General features: G+C 35.6%; 1 long non-coding RNA gene across 1 annotated transcript; it reads left to right on the top strand.

The window, feature by feature from the left end:
* The first annotated feature begins 507 nt into the window (after positions 1 to 507).
* On the top strand, positions 508 to 13417 carry LOC115439329 (uncharacterized). The gene is made up of 3 exons (XR_003938252.1): positions 508 to 652; positions 8661 to 8935; positions 12455 to 13417. It is a non-coding gene; the product is annotated as an uncharacterized LOC115439329 (long non-coding RNA).
* The last annotated feature ends 292 nt before the right edge of the window (positions 13418 to 13709 follow it).

Raw genomic sequence — 13709 nt, 5'->3', positions numbered from 1 at the left:
GGTGCACCTGGATACCGGAGGGTAAAAAAAAAAAAAAAAAAAAAAAAACGGATGGAAAGTTCACCTATAAACTGTTTTGTCACTAACATAAATCACTAGGAAATGTAACGTTAGTCAGATAGGTCTGAACTGGGGTTGTTCTGTAAGAGTGGGGGTGTTGGAGGAGACTGAATGAGGTATGCATGTAGCCGAATCGTTGCAGTGCGGCGCTCGTGAACCCTCGAAAACAAACATTGCGCGTGCCAGTACTCTGGAGGTGTGGCTTCAGGGGGATGTCTGAAGAAAGGGGTTTGGACTTTTGAGCTGAGTATTTTCCAAATGTGGCTTCCTTGAACTGTTTTTCTAAGATCTCATACCTCACCTTTTATTTGGGAGTGTCAGGAATGTCCTGGTTCTGACGTTTCGGTAATAGGATGACTAGTCACTAAGGCACAAATCACATGTTTTTTTTTTTTGTTGACACCTCAGTCCATCTACTTCGTCAAACCTGTAAAACCAGATGACACACCCACTCTGTTCATGTGAAAAGTGACACAGGCTTTGTTATTTTGTTTTCTATGACGGCGTCTGTTCGCTGCACTCCTCTAAGGAAAGACTACTTTACACAGAGAAGAGATTGAAACCGACAGAAAGGCGAATCAGAAAGCAAAGGGTAAGACCATTACTCGTTTCTCTGCTCTTAATGGCCTCCTCCTCACTTCCTTTCCAAGTCGCTTTCATGGCAGAGGAGGATGATGGAATTTCATTACTTATGATTGAAAACCAATGGAGTTTTGAAAGCAGGATGAGATGGAAAGGTGCACTCAAAATGCTGGTATACCCTCCAGATGCCAGCAATTTAATTTACTGTCAGTGGTAATAAATGTGGAGCCACCGGATGGCACAGATAAGATGTTATTTCACCATCAGGGTTATCACTTAATATGTGATAATGTCTATGGGGAGCAATTGTATCCGACAGTTAAAACAGGGGCCTCATCTCCTGGCAGGGGAAATGATCATCAGTGTGGAAGAATTGTTAATCTGTCAAATCAATGTGACTTCACTCAATAAAGTGTTCATGGGGGGACTCAAGTTTAGACCGTGTTCTTAATGATTCACACTTTTATGAAAATGAACAGTTTTGGTTGTCTTTTAGTCATCCTGATTCAAATCTAGATTTCTGTAGATTTATGTGAGAACAAAACAACATCTTTGGACTCACAGGTACCGTAACCCTTTCACGCATGGATTATTAGAACCTTTGTTGAGATTTTTTCTTGGGTGTTTTTATTCCTCCTTAGGCATGAAAAAAAACAATGCCATTGAGGTTTTGTTTTTGTTTTTTTTTCATGGATTTACAAAAATGTCCACTTAGCTACACTATGCATTTTATTCTTGAAGCAAAGAAACATGTATTTAAAACCCAATATCAGAAAGTGATATGAAAACAATGAAATAAAAATATTTTTAATGCTGCTAATCTGATGTTTTCTCACATTTTAACATACTCTAAAACTAGTTATGACTCACTTGATTGATTGATTTGATTGATGGATGTATTTATTTCAAATATGAACGTCAAAACAGAAGAAAATAAATAAACAAAACACTTAAACATAAGACATATAATACATATTTGAAAATGAGTGAGAAGAGGCATAACTTATAAAATCCCACCCCTTCTTAAATAATTAACAACAGTAATAATCTTCCTAGTTCATGGAGATAATATGCAAAAAAAAAAAAAAAAAAACAACTTTTTTTTTTTTTTTTAACTGTTAATTACAATCTAACAATTAACAATTGATTTCCACTCAAACAGGTTTATCTAGAACAGCAAAGTTACAGTAATGGTCTGAATGTCAGTGTTTGGGATGGTGCATAAGTGTCCACTGTGTTGGCTGATATGGAACTAAAACAACAAAACCTATGAATATACAAGAGAACAGCTGGAGAAGAACTGTCCACTGGAGTGACCACTATGCATGAAAGGGTTAATATGACTCATTGTTGTAATGTCCATGAGTTTATATTAACCCTTTCATGCATGAATTATGAGAACATTAATCAAGATTTTTTTTTTTTCCAGAGTGTTTTTTATCCCTCTCTCAGCATGAAAAATACAAACAAACAAACAAACAAACAAACAAACAAACAAAAAAACAATTGAATTGATTGAATATTTTTTATGAACCTATTTTTCATGGAGGCACAAAAATATCCACTCAGCTGGACACCATGCGTTTAATTTTAGAAGCAAAGAAACACGTATTTGTTGATATACTGTGTGAAAACTATGAAACAAAAACAATACTGCTAATTTGATGTTTTCTTACATTTTTAGATACTCCAATACTAGTTTTTAATCACTTCATGGAGGTAATATGCAAAAAAAAAAAAAACTTTTTGTTTTAAAAAAGCAAAAAATAGTAATAATTGGCAATTCTTTTTACACTCAAACATGTTCCTGCAGATCAGGTTTATCAAGAACAGCAAAGTTACAGTAATGGTATGAATTGCAGTGTATGGGATGATGCACAAGCATCCGCTGTGTTGGTTGATATGGCCACTGTGGTGACCAGTATGCATGAAAGCATTAACATTTATAGAACTAAACAGCCGTCAGATATAACAAGCATCTGCTGGTTGAAAATCCTCAATAACTGTCCAACCACTAATAATAATCCTATCAATACATTTTAATAATCCAGGTAAAATGCACTTTCTAAGCTTTTCAGCAGCATCAGATGTGTCTTATTCCGACAATAAGGCTACGTTCACACTGCAAGCAAATGTGGCCCAAATCCAATTTTTTTTGCCCATATGTGACCTGTGTCTGATCTGTTAAAGACAGTTGGAACAGCACAAACCCATCTAAACATCCATCCATCATCTGAACTTGCTTTATCCTTATTAGAGTCGATGGAGCCTATCCCAGCTACTTATGTGCGAACTCTGGACAAGACACCAGTTCATTGTAGCACTTGTAGAAGGACTTTTATGAAAATAAACAGTTTTGGTTGTCTTTTAATTATCCTGATTCAAATCTAGATTTCTGTAGATTTATGTGAGAACAAAACCACATCTTTGGACTCACAGGTACCTTAACCCTTTCATGCATACTGGTCACTACAGTGGACAGTTATTCTACAGCTGTTCTCTTGTATATTCATGGGTTTTGTTGTTTTAGTTCCATATCAACCAACACAGCACCATCCCATCCACTGCAATTCATAACCATTACTATAATTTTGCTGTTCTTGATAAACCTGATCTACAGTGACATGTTTGAGTGTAAAACAGTTGCTAATTGTTACTGGATTGTAATTAACAGTTTTCTTTAACAAAAAGTTGTGTTTTTTTTTTTTTTTTTGCAACTAGTATTAGTATGTTAAAATATGAGAAAACATCAGATTATAGCATAGTTGTCACACAGTATATCACTTTCTGATAATGGGTCAAAGCACAGTAATGTCCTGTCTAAGAGTGAACTTTAATTGATTGCCATTCCAACATTTATTTCAGTATAAAGTAGCTGCTTTTTTTTGGATAATCCCTTATGGTCCAACTAAAACAAAAATGAATTTAAAAGTAAAAATGTGGGTCATTTAGCAACACTAATCTGTCAAATTGTCTCTAAAATGTCCCATCAGAGAGATTTCGAAAACCGTATTTTGACCCAAATGGGTTTTAAATACATGGTTCTTTGCTTCAAAAATTAAACACATGGTTATTGTAACCAAAAAAAAAAAAAAAACCTCGAAAAAAAATTCAAGCGCATGTTTTTTTCATGCCTAAAGAGGAATAAAAACAATCAGGAAAAAAAATCTTGACTAAGGTTCTCATAATTCATACATGAAAGGGTTAATATGACTCGCTGTTGTAATGTCAATGAGTCTATGTTAACACTCATAGACCTAAACAGCCGTCAGATATAACAAGCATCTGCTGGTTGAAAATCCTCAATAACTGTCCAACCACTAATAATAATCCTGTCAATACATTTTAATAATCCAGGTAAAATGCACTTTCTAAGCTTTTCAGCAGCATCAGATGTGTCTTATTCCGACATTAAGGCTACGTTCACACTGCAGGCAAATGTGGCCCAAATCCAATTTTTTTTGCCCATATGTGACCTGTATCCGATCTGTTAAAGACAGTTTGAACAGCACAAACCCATCTAAACATTCATTATCTGAACCTGCTTTATCCTTACTAGAGTCGCTGGAGCCTATCCCAGCTGCTTATGTGCGAACCCTGGACAAGACACCAGTTCATTGTAGCACAAACCCGATTTTTTCAAATCCGACCCAGGCCACTTTCATACGTATCTGATATTTTGCAATGCAACTTCAGTCTGAATGGCCAGGTCACATTTATCCGACCTTTATGCCATTGAAATGCAACAAACGTCACAATTCTGCATCCCAGGCAAGGTTATTATCTTTAACGAAAACTAACGAAATGACTAAAACTAGAATTGAAAAAACATTTTTGTTAACTAAATGAAACTGTATTGTGTGCTTACAAATGTAACTGAAACTTATAAAAAATATGGATATATTTCCCTTCGTTTTTGTCTTTGTCAATGTCCGACTGATATGAAATCGATCTATTTTGCTTGAGCAATTTTAGCTGGCGGCACCATACGGCACTTCACGGTCCGTCACGTCTCATCTCTTGTCGTTTAGAGTCATCTTCTCGTCCCCACTCTACCTGGAAACATTGAGACTAAAGTTGGGAGAAAGAAGCAAAGTCCTGTCTGGGATTTATGTGAATACAACTGCGAGGAAGATAAAAGATATGAAAAAACTAATACTAAACAAAAACTAAGCATTTAGGAAAAAAAAAACAAAAAACAAACAAAAAAAAAACTAATAAAAAGTAGCAAACCTGCTCTAAAAATTAATTAAAACTATATGAATTATAGAAAAAAAAGTCAAAACTAAATAAAACTATACTATACTGAAAAATCCAAAACTATAATAACTTTGGTCCCAGGAGGAGGACTGGTGGGAAAAACACATTTCCTTCCGTAAACACAGTGCGTGCCTGCGTGGTCTCGTATTACATCAGGACCTCTTTTGTGCATGCAGGTCACTTCAGGGTCGCATTCAGTTCATACTCAGAACTGATAGAAGTCACATTTAATTATGTGTGTGTATTTGTATACACTTTTTTTCCTTTATTTTATTTTTCTTATTCCCCCCCCCCCCCCCCCCCCCCCCGCCCTTTTTTTTTTTTTTTTTAACTTTTGGTAGAATTGTTTTCCTTAACTATTTCTTTGTCTTTTGTTTGGGTTTTGAGTGGTTGGCCTTGGGTGGTGGGTGAGGGGGGAGTTGGCATTCATTGTTCTATATTTTTCTACCCCATGCTGTCCATCACTGTCTAAAATGTTCAAAATGTTCTATCAATAAAGTTAAAAAAAAAAAAAAAAAAAAAAAAGGAAGAAGTCACATTTAATGTGTAATATGAACGAGCACAAAAAAAATCGGATTTCACCAAAAAATCCAAATTGTGCATGAGACCTGCTGTCTGAATGTAGTCTTAGAGTAGAGGTGGCCAACCCTGGTCCTGGAGAGCCACTATCCTGCATGTTTTAGATCTTCCCCTCTTCCAGCACACCTGACGGTTATTATCAGGCTTCTGCAGAGCTTGATGATAGGTTTATCATTTGAATCAGGTGTGTTGGAAGAGGGGTACATCTAAAACATGCAGGATAGTGGCTCTCCAGGACCAGGGTAGGCCACCCCTGTTTTAGAGGTTCCGTAATGAGCATAGAAACTGTGCTATGTTCTGCAACATTGGGTACGGTTACATGATGTTTTTTAAATCCAATTTATTTTTCCAGAAGAAATTAATCCGGAACTAAAGTACTTTCTCTAATGTTTACATGGAAATGTTAAACCCGAATAAAGGTTTACATGAGAAGCATTTTTTTGGTTCTTGCAGCCCTTCTGTTAGCTTAGCTTAGCATAGTCACTGCATTTCCATGGTCACACGTAACCAGTTTTTTAAAGGTGATTTGCAGTCTTTTGTAAGTGAATTTGTGAAATCTGATTCTCCCTAATTATTTCTTTAGATCCGCGACTTGCTGCACTCATACAATCTTGGGACTGTTGTGTTGACGGAAGTTGGAAAATCTTTTTGTTGGAAGGGATGCATGCGCTAAATTAGCTTTGCTTTACCGTTTTAGCTTTGCATTAGTTTTCATTTCCCAAGATTTTATTAGTGCAGTAAGTCACATCGCCATGATTTGAGCCTCAATTTGTGATCATATTGACCCCACTGGACTAAAGGAATGATTAGGGAGAACTGAATTTCACAAAATCACTCATAAAATACTACAAATCACCTATAAAAGCCTGGCTACGTCTGACCAGAGGAGTGAAGCGATTATGCTAAACTAGGCTAAGTTAAGCTAACGGAAGGGCTGCGAAAACAAGGCAATCAGTGCACTGCAGTGCAAACTGATTTGCCTACTTATCGAACTCATTAGTGCATGACAAATGAATGAATAAAAAACAAGTGGTGAACTCTTCCTTCAGGGTTTTAGAGGCTTGTTGAGCCGCATTATGTAATAAATTCCCATTATGTAATAAAAGTTCAAGATGTAATAAGAATGTCATGTCATCTTGTAATAAAGCCGCATTACGTAATAAACTACCTCAGTGCATTATGTAGTAAATTTTTTTCACATTATGTAGTAAGCTATTACAATTTGAGAAGTTTATTACAAAATGCACTTGACACATTTTTATTTTCAGGAAAATGTAATGTGCTAAATTAATCTTTAAACTGTGTGGTTAAAGTTCTGATTCCATTACCTGTAGCTCCTGTGACTAATTTCTTCTAAATTGCTCTGAAATTATATTAATTTGGATTGTTGTTACATAATGAACCATGTTATTACATTTTTTTAATATATAAAAATGTGTCAAGTGCATTTTGTAATAAATTCCTCAAATTGTAATAACGTACTACATAATGTGAAAAAATGTACTATATAATGCGTTGACGTAGTTTATTACAAAATGTGTCAGTGTATTACATAATGCGGCTTTAGTACAAGATGACGTGCCATTCTTATTACATTTTGAACTTTTATTACATAATGGGAATTTATTACATAATGCAGCTCAACAGGCTGGTAGATCCCATCAGAATAGCCCACTGGAACGGTTTGGGTTGACTAGACTGCATTGCATATTCTTCCGCCAGTGCAGAATGTGTGCGTCATCGCGACAGGACAAGACAACGAGCATGTGCAGAATGGAAGGAATAAAGTCCAAACGGAATAAAGGGTTTTCATGTCCGAGGAAGAATTTAGATTGAATTCAAAAGTGGATTAAACCAGTGACTTTAATCGGGTTTAAATTTAATCCCAAGTTTTCTTTTTCAACTGGAATAAGGTGTTTACATGGGCATCTTAAATAGGATCCAACCTTTAATCTGTTTAAACCAGGAATAAAAGTTGTCATGTAAACACACGGATTGATTCACCAATAAAACCCATGCAGTTCGATAAATGATGTAGATGCTTGCTTTTACATTCAGGTAATTACATATGCTGCAGAAAAGTGACTTTTTTCAGCTTTCTGTTTTGATATAATCGTATTAGCTTGAACTTTCTTAGCTTTTGTGAACATCTGATTCTCTGTTTTCACTGAAAAATCAAAAATGCAGAGGATAATATTATAATAAATGCTGGTAAATCACTCAGGAATGGATAAATGTAGACAAACACTGATTTGGAAGTCACCACAAAAATAGTTTTAGGTCTATAAGGGACTTACAGTAGCGAAAACAAACTAGACCCAAATAGAAAATCTGTAATTAATTGTCTAAAAGCAGAAAATGGCTTTGCTTTTGTAAATCATGCATTATTTCATCCCACCTCTTCGACTCTATAAACCTCATAGTAGTTGTAAAACTATAAGTGCACTGTGAAAACCCTAATAGAAAGAAGACAAATGACAAAATGGTCTAACATTAATTCAGCTGTGTTTATTACAAGCAATGAAAACAGTCATTTATAGAAAAATTGGGCAAATTGAAAACAATGTTGTTCCTCCTCTGTGTATTTTACAAATCATTGTTTTTACCTTGTTCCTGGTTAAATCTAGCTTCATATTTGCAGGAACAATTTATTAAGATAATGTTAGTGTGTTCTGAAGGAGGATTATTTTTCTCATTAAAAACAAGATCATCAACTACAGGGCTTTTCTACATTCCTGAAGTTCCTCACAAAAGCACAACTAAACAAGTCACTTCTTCAAATATAAAACTAAAACACTTAGATGGTGCACTAAAAGAGTACACATATCTATAAAACAAAAGGTCTGTGTTTTAAAGGAAGTGTTTCTAAACTGAGAATGTCGACTGGGTTTGTTGTAGACGTTCCTTAAAATAAAGAGGCGATAATAAAAACCACCCAGGTAAAATAAATAAATAAAGGCTGAATCACAGGGTTCAGTGATATAGAAACTGCTGTTAAGTTTCCAGCAAGCAATTATATAATGCATTATGACATTGAACAGTGGATGTAATTATTATAAACAAAGCCTGTACTGTGACACCTACGAGTGTGGGAGTCAGCGCACAATGCTCTCATTATTCTCTGTGAAAATTCAGCGATGGCAAAGATTTAATGTCCAATTTTCTTCCATACCTCACAGATCTGATCCATCATCTTGTATTTCACTCGCCTGTCCATAAAAAACAAGCATCATGGGAAAAGGCCAGAGTGACGATTGGGAAAAAAAGTACCCGGATACTGTTCAAAGTCAGCCGACCAAACACGAAAGCCAAACGGAGAACAGAAGCTCAAAGAGTAAATGTCCAAAATGCTGCTTGAAGACGAGGGACTGTCTCATGAGTCCGGAGTGTGGCAGGGCGCTTCAGATCTCCAGTGTCATCGCCTGGTGTGGGATGTGTATCCGCATGTTTGTTTGTAAGTCGAAAACACACACACACAAAAAAAAAAAAAAAAAAAAACAGAAACAAAATTTTAAAAAATAAAATAAAATTGTGTAAGCGTCTGGCTGTGGTCTGATGGATGACTCGAGGGAGGCTAATACACTGAACAAAAATATAAACGCACCACTTTTGTTTTTGCTCCCATTTTCCATGAACTGAACTCAAAGATCTAAAACTTTTTCTATGAACACAAAAGGCCTATTTCTCTCAAATATTGTTCATAAATTTGTCTAAATCTGGGTTAGTGAGCACTTCTCCTTTGTCCTTTGCTGAGATAATCCATCCACCTCACAGGTGTGGCATATCAAGATGCTGATTAGACAGCAGGATTATTGCACAGGTGTGACTTAGGCTGGCCACAATAAAAGGCCACTCTAAAATGTGCACTTTTACTGTATTGGGTGGTCCAGGGGGGTCAGAAAACCAGTCAGTATTTGGTGTGACCACCATTTTCCTCGCACAGTCTTCTTCATGAATTCTCTGAAACAGCTTTGGAGATGGCTTATGGTAGAGAAATGAACATTCAATTCACAGGCAAAAGCTCTGGTGGACATTCCTGAAGTCAGCATGCCGATTGCATATTCCCTCAAAACTTGTGACATCTGTGGTATTGTGCTGTGTGATAAAACTGCACATTTTGGAGTGGCCTTTTATTGTGGCCAGCCTAAGGCACACCTGTGCAAAAATCATGCTGTCTAATCAGCATCTTGATATGCCACACCTGTGAGGTGGACGGATTATCTCAGCAAAGAAGAGGTGTTCACTAACACAAATTTAAACAGATTTGTGAACAATATTTGAGAGAAATAAACCTTGTGTGTACACAGACAAAGTTTTAGATCTTTGAGTTCAGCTCATGAAAAATGGGAGCAAAAACAAAAGTGGTGTGTTTATATTTTTGTTCAGTGTAGATGAAAGTGAACATGTAAAGATATAAAAAAAAATAGTCTTGATATTTAACAGTTCACTGTGTGTTTAGACCAGGGGTGTCAAACTCATTTTAGTCCAGGGGCCACATTCACCCCAATAAGATCTGAAGTGGGAATAATTATAGTGGAAAAAGTAAAATTACATTATGGAAATGTTTACATCTACAGACTATCCTGTAAAAAATGTGAAAACATGAACAACCTGAAATGTCCTAAGAAAAATAAGTGCAATTTTAACAATAATATGCCTGTGTTTATCATTTATACACGTACAGCTCACAGTGGATCTACAAATACGCCAAACATTTAGTAATAGGTAGAATATTGGTAAAAATGCAATTATTTTTCAGGTTTTTCACATATTATGTGAAAGTATAGTTTATAAATGTCAACGCCTTCATGTAATTTCACCTTTTTACACTAAAACACAGAGAAAACTGTAGAGTTGTTGTCATTTATTGAAAATTATGATAGTATTTTACTGGTCCGACCCACTTTAGATCATATTAATCTGGACATCCTTTACTTTACAATATCTTCAGTGTCATTTTTGCATTTCACAAATTTATCCCACGGGCCAGATCTGACCCTTTGGCGGGCCAGATTTGGCCCCCGGGCCGCATGTTTGGCACCTGTGGTTTAGACACTGCAATTAAAACTAAACCCAAATGAAAATATTTCACTTCCAACCACAATCCACCTTTTTGAGACATTTCTTTTTTTTTTTTAATTTGATTTTGTTTTTATAGAAGCATAAGGGTGAAGACACGCCAACCCGACTGCCAATCGTCACCAGAAAAGGTGGCCCAGTTGGGTCCCATCTTCCCGACATGATCAAAAAAGTGTGAAGAACACACCAAATTGACTAGTGACTTGAGCGTACGTTCTGCACGACATGTAAAATCAGAAAATGTCGGAACATCTGTTTAAATACAGAGCTCACTATTGTCAGTCATTGTTGTCAGCAGAGAGTGTTGAGTAGCCAAGAAGGGTTGTAGTTGTCGTTCTTGTTGAATGGATGGCTAGTAATAAGAATATACTGGTGTTGTCAGCTCTTGGGCTTTTTCTTGTGGAAGAAGAAAGATGTCGCAGGCGAAAACTGAAGAGAAATCGCACTATACTAGCAATGCTAACAGTGTTCACGTCATGGAATGAATGAAGTCCATAGGCAATGCTACTCACTTTTCCATTGGACATCTGCACAAAACTTTACCAATATTTACTAAATGTCGAAAAAACAGAAGTGCGTAATGTCGGTTTTTCCATTAAATCACAAATGCAGTGATTTGTTTATTTATTATTGCAAGATGACACGAGAAGTCATTCCAGAAACATGGCAACAAACGTAAATATGGTGTTGACTTACAGATATATTCATTATTATTATATATTATCCCTCTATCTCGTACTAAATTAAAAAATGATTCAGTTTCCTGGTGTGTCCACACATACCGTGACATTTTTCTTTTAAAACTCTTCTTCACTTGTTGTAACATCAGTCAACATCCATTTTTTAATTTTTTTTTTTTTTATCCATGTGACTGTAGTTGCAAAACAAGGTCTTTCCATTGCAGTTTTGCGAGATATACCATTTGCGCTACACCTGAAAAGCGCAAAAAATTTTAAATCAAAAAACGAGTTTTGGCAAAATTGTTGTTTTTCTATAAGGTAAATTTACATGTGCAAGTTTTATTTGCACAATTTGAGGGTCAGTGGAAAAGCAACTACTGACTGGCACTCATTCAGATATGATATGAGCAGTGAATAGCCTATTACAGAAGAAAATAATAGTGCGAAGAACCTTGGCATAGCTGTATTCACATGGAAACTTCTCACTAGTCAAGGGGTATCCCTCTACCAATCAGACTGGTTCGACTGAACAACTGGTAGTGGCCGATTACACATGTTGAATCAGCCGGAAAGAATGGCGATGTCATTAACGACAGCCGATCGCACGGAACACACCAAACAGACCTATGTCACCAACCTCGCCAAACTGCCCGACAACATCCGACCGCCGAAAATCGGGTTGGTGTGTCTTCACCTTAAGAGACACAACATCTTCCAGTCACAGTAATCTGTTACATATTCCTCACAGTGTACATATTTATCTCCATCAAACAAGGTACAGTGAGGCTAACACATTTCTGGTTGTCTCTGTCCCACTTTCTTAGGGATTAAAACTGCCTTTTTTTTTCCCGTCAAACATTCAGAGAGAGAACAGCATGGACATATCTAACTTTGTAAAACATTCAATAGAAAAGAAAAGTTACGAGCAATAATAATACAGAATAAAAATAAAAAGTTAAAAAGGACATATTAAAGTGGATAGTCTCCTTTTATAGCACCAAGGTAACATTTGGCATGTATTGTTTTACATAATTTGCCCATTTTTGCCATTGTTTGACAAATATTTCTAATTTTAGATTAAAAGTGAAAGTGATTTTTTTTTTTTTAAGAGACATTTCAAAACCGCAATTAATGCAAGAAATGATGCTCTTTTCATTGCTGTCATAACTATGTTTATTGTGTTTTTATATTTACTTATTTATTTTTCATTGCAGAATGTATTATGGACGATGGAGCCAGCTGATTATCAGCATCGTCTGCACAAAGAAGAAAACAAACAGCATCTTGTTTCTTGCTAACCAGAGATGATTACTACATGGATGATTCATCAGTTTCATTTTCTAAATACTACTTTTAGAGTCTATCTACGGGTTATTTATTAAACACAAACAAATTAAATGAGCGTTTTTGCGTAAAACTGAAGGTAAATGAATGAATGAAGAAATATTATGTATTAAATGTCCTTGGTGATGGGGCCTTGGGCGTTGAAGCAGATATCATACAATCAAATGAAATGTATGTCTTTTATAAAAATGAAGGTAGAACAAAGTTTAATAGTCGTGCATTTAATAGAATCGGTACATGAATGAATATAGTGTACAAATGTGAGGACTCCAGAACAAAACAAACAACATGTATTATTATTATTATTATTATTATTATTATTATTATTATTATTATTATTATTATTATTATTATATCATTCTGACTATTACTGTTACAACTTTATTAAAACTTCTATCCTGTGATTATTAAACTATACATATATAATATACAACATAATTAGCCATTTATTATTGTTGTTATTACTTTATTATTACTACCTTGCTACTTGTTGTTTCTACTGGTACTTTACAATGTGCAATTGCCTGTTTCTTTCAATTCATTTTTTTTTAAGAGTTATTATTTTGCTATTTTCTTGTGTTATTTCTTCTTTGTATATTAGGTGTTGTGCTGCTATTGAAACCTCAATTTCCTGAGGGCTCTGCCGAAAAGATCAATAAATTTCTATCAAATCGAACCGAACTGAATCGAATCGAATCTAACATAAAGTTCATGTAAGCAAATTGTACAAATTGAAACTTTAAGTTGTAATAGCTTGGCTAAAAAAAACTGTTTACACCCATAACACATGCCATTAAATAATGTATCACTTATGTTATGAATGTTATGTCAATGGAAAATAACAGCAGTTCATCGACGTGTCACTTTATCTAATGTACCATCTGCCGCTTTTATTATTGAAAGAACACGATACCAAGACCAGACAGGAATCAAGCCTGGATCTATTCACTGGAGACAGCTGGTCAACCTAGATATGCATTTAACACCATGGGTCTAAGGTGTCGAGCCAGAATGTCTCACTTTTCTTCAGTGATGAACAGAGTAGGCGGACAGCAGAAACAAGGCATTGTGGGAAGGCACGAAGTCCTGTACATGAGACGAAACGGTTGATTCTGTGCCACTGAG

This window comes from Sphaeramia orbicularis, chromosome 19, assembly GCF_902148855.1.
Source record: "Sphaeramia orbicularis chromosome 19, fSphaOr1.1, whole genome shotgun sequence".
Classification (NCBI taxonomy): Eukaryota; Metazoa; Chordata; class Actinopteri; order Kurtiformes; family Apogonidae; genus Sphaeramia; species Sphaeramia orbicularis.
This window is presented reverse-complemented; position numbering and strand designations above follow the sequence as displayed.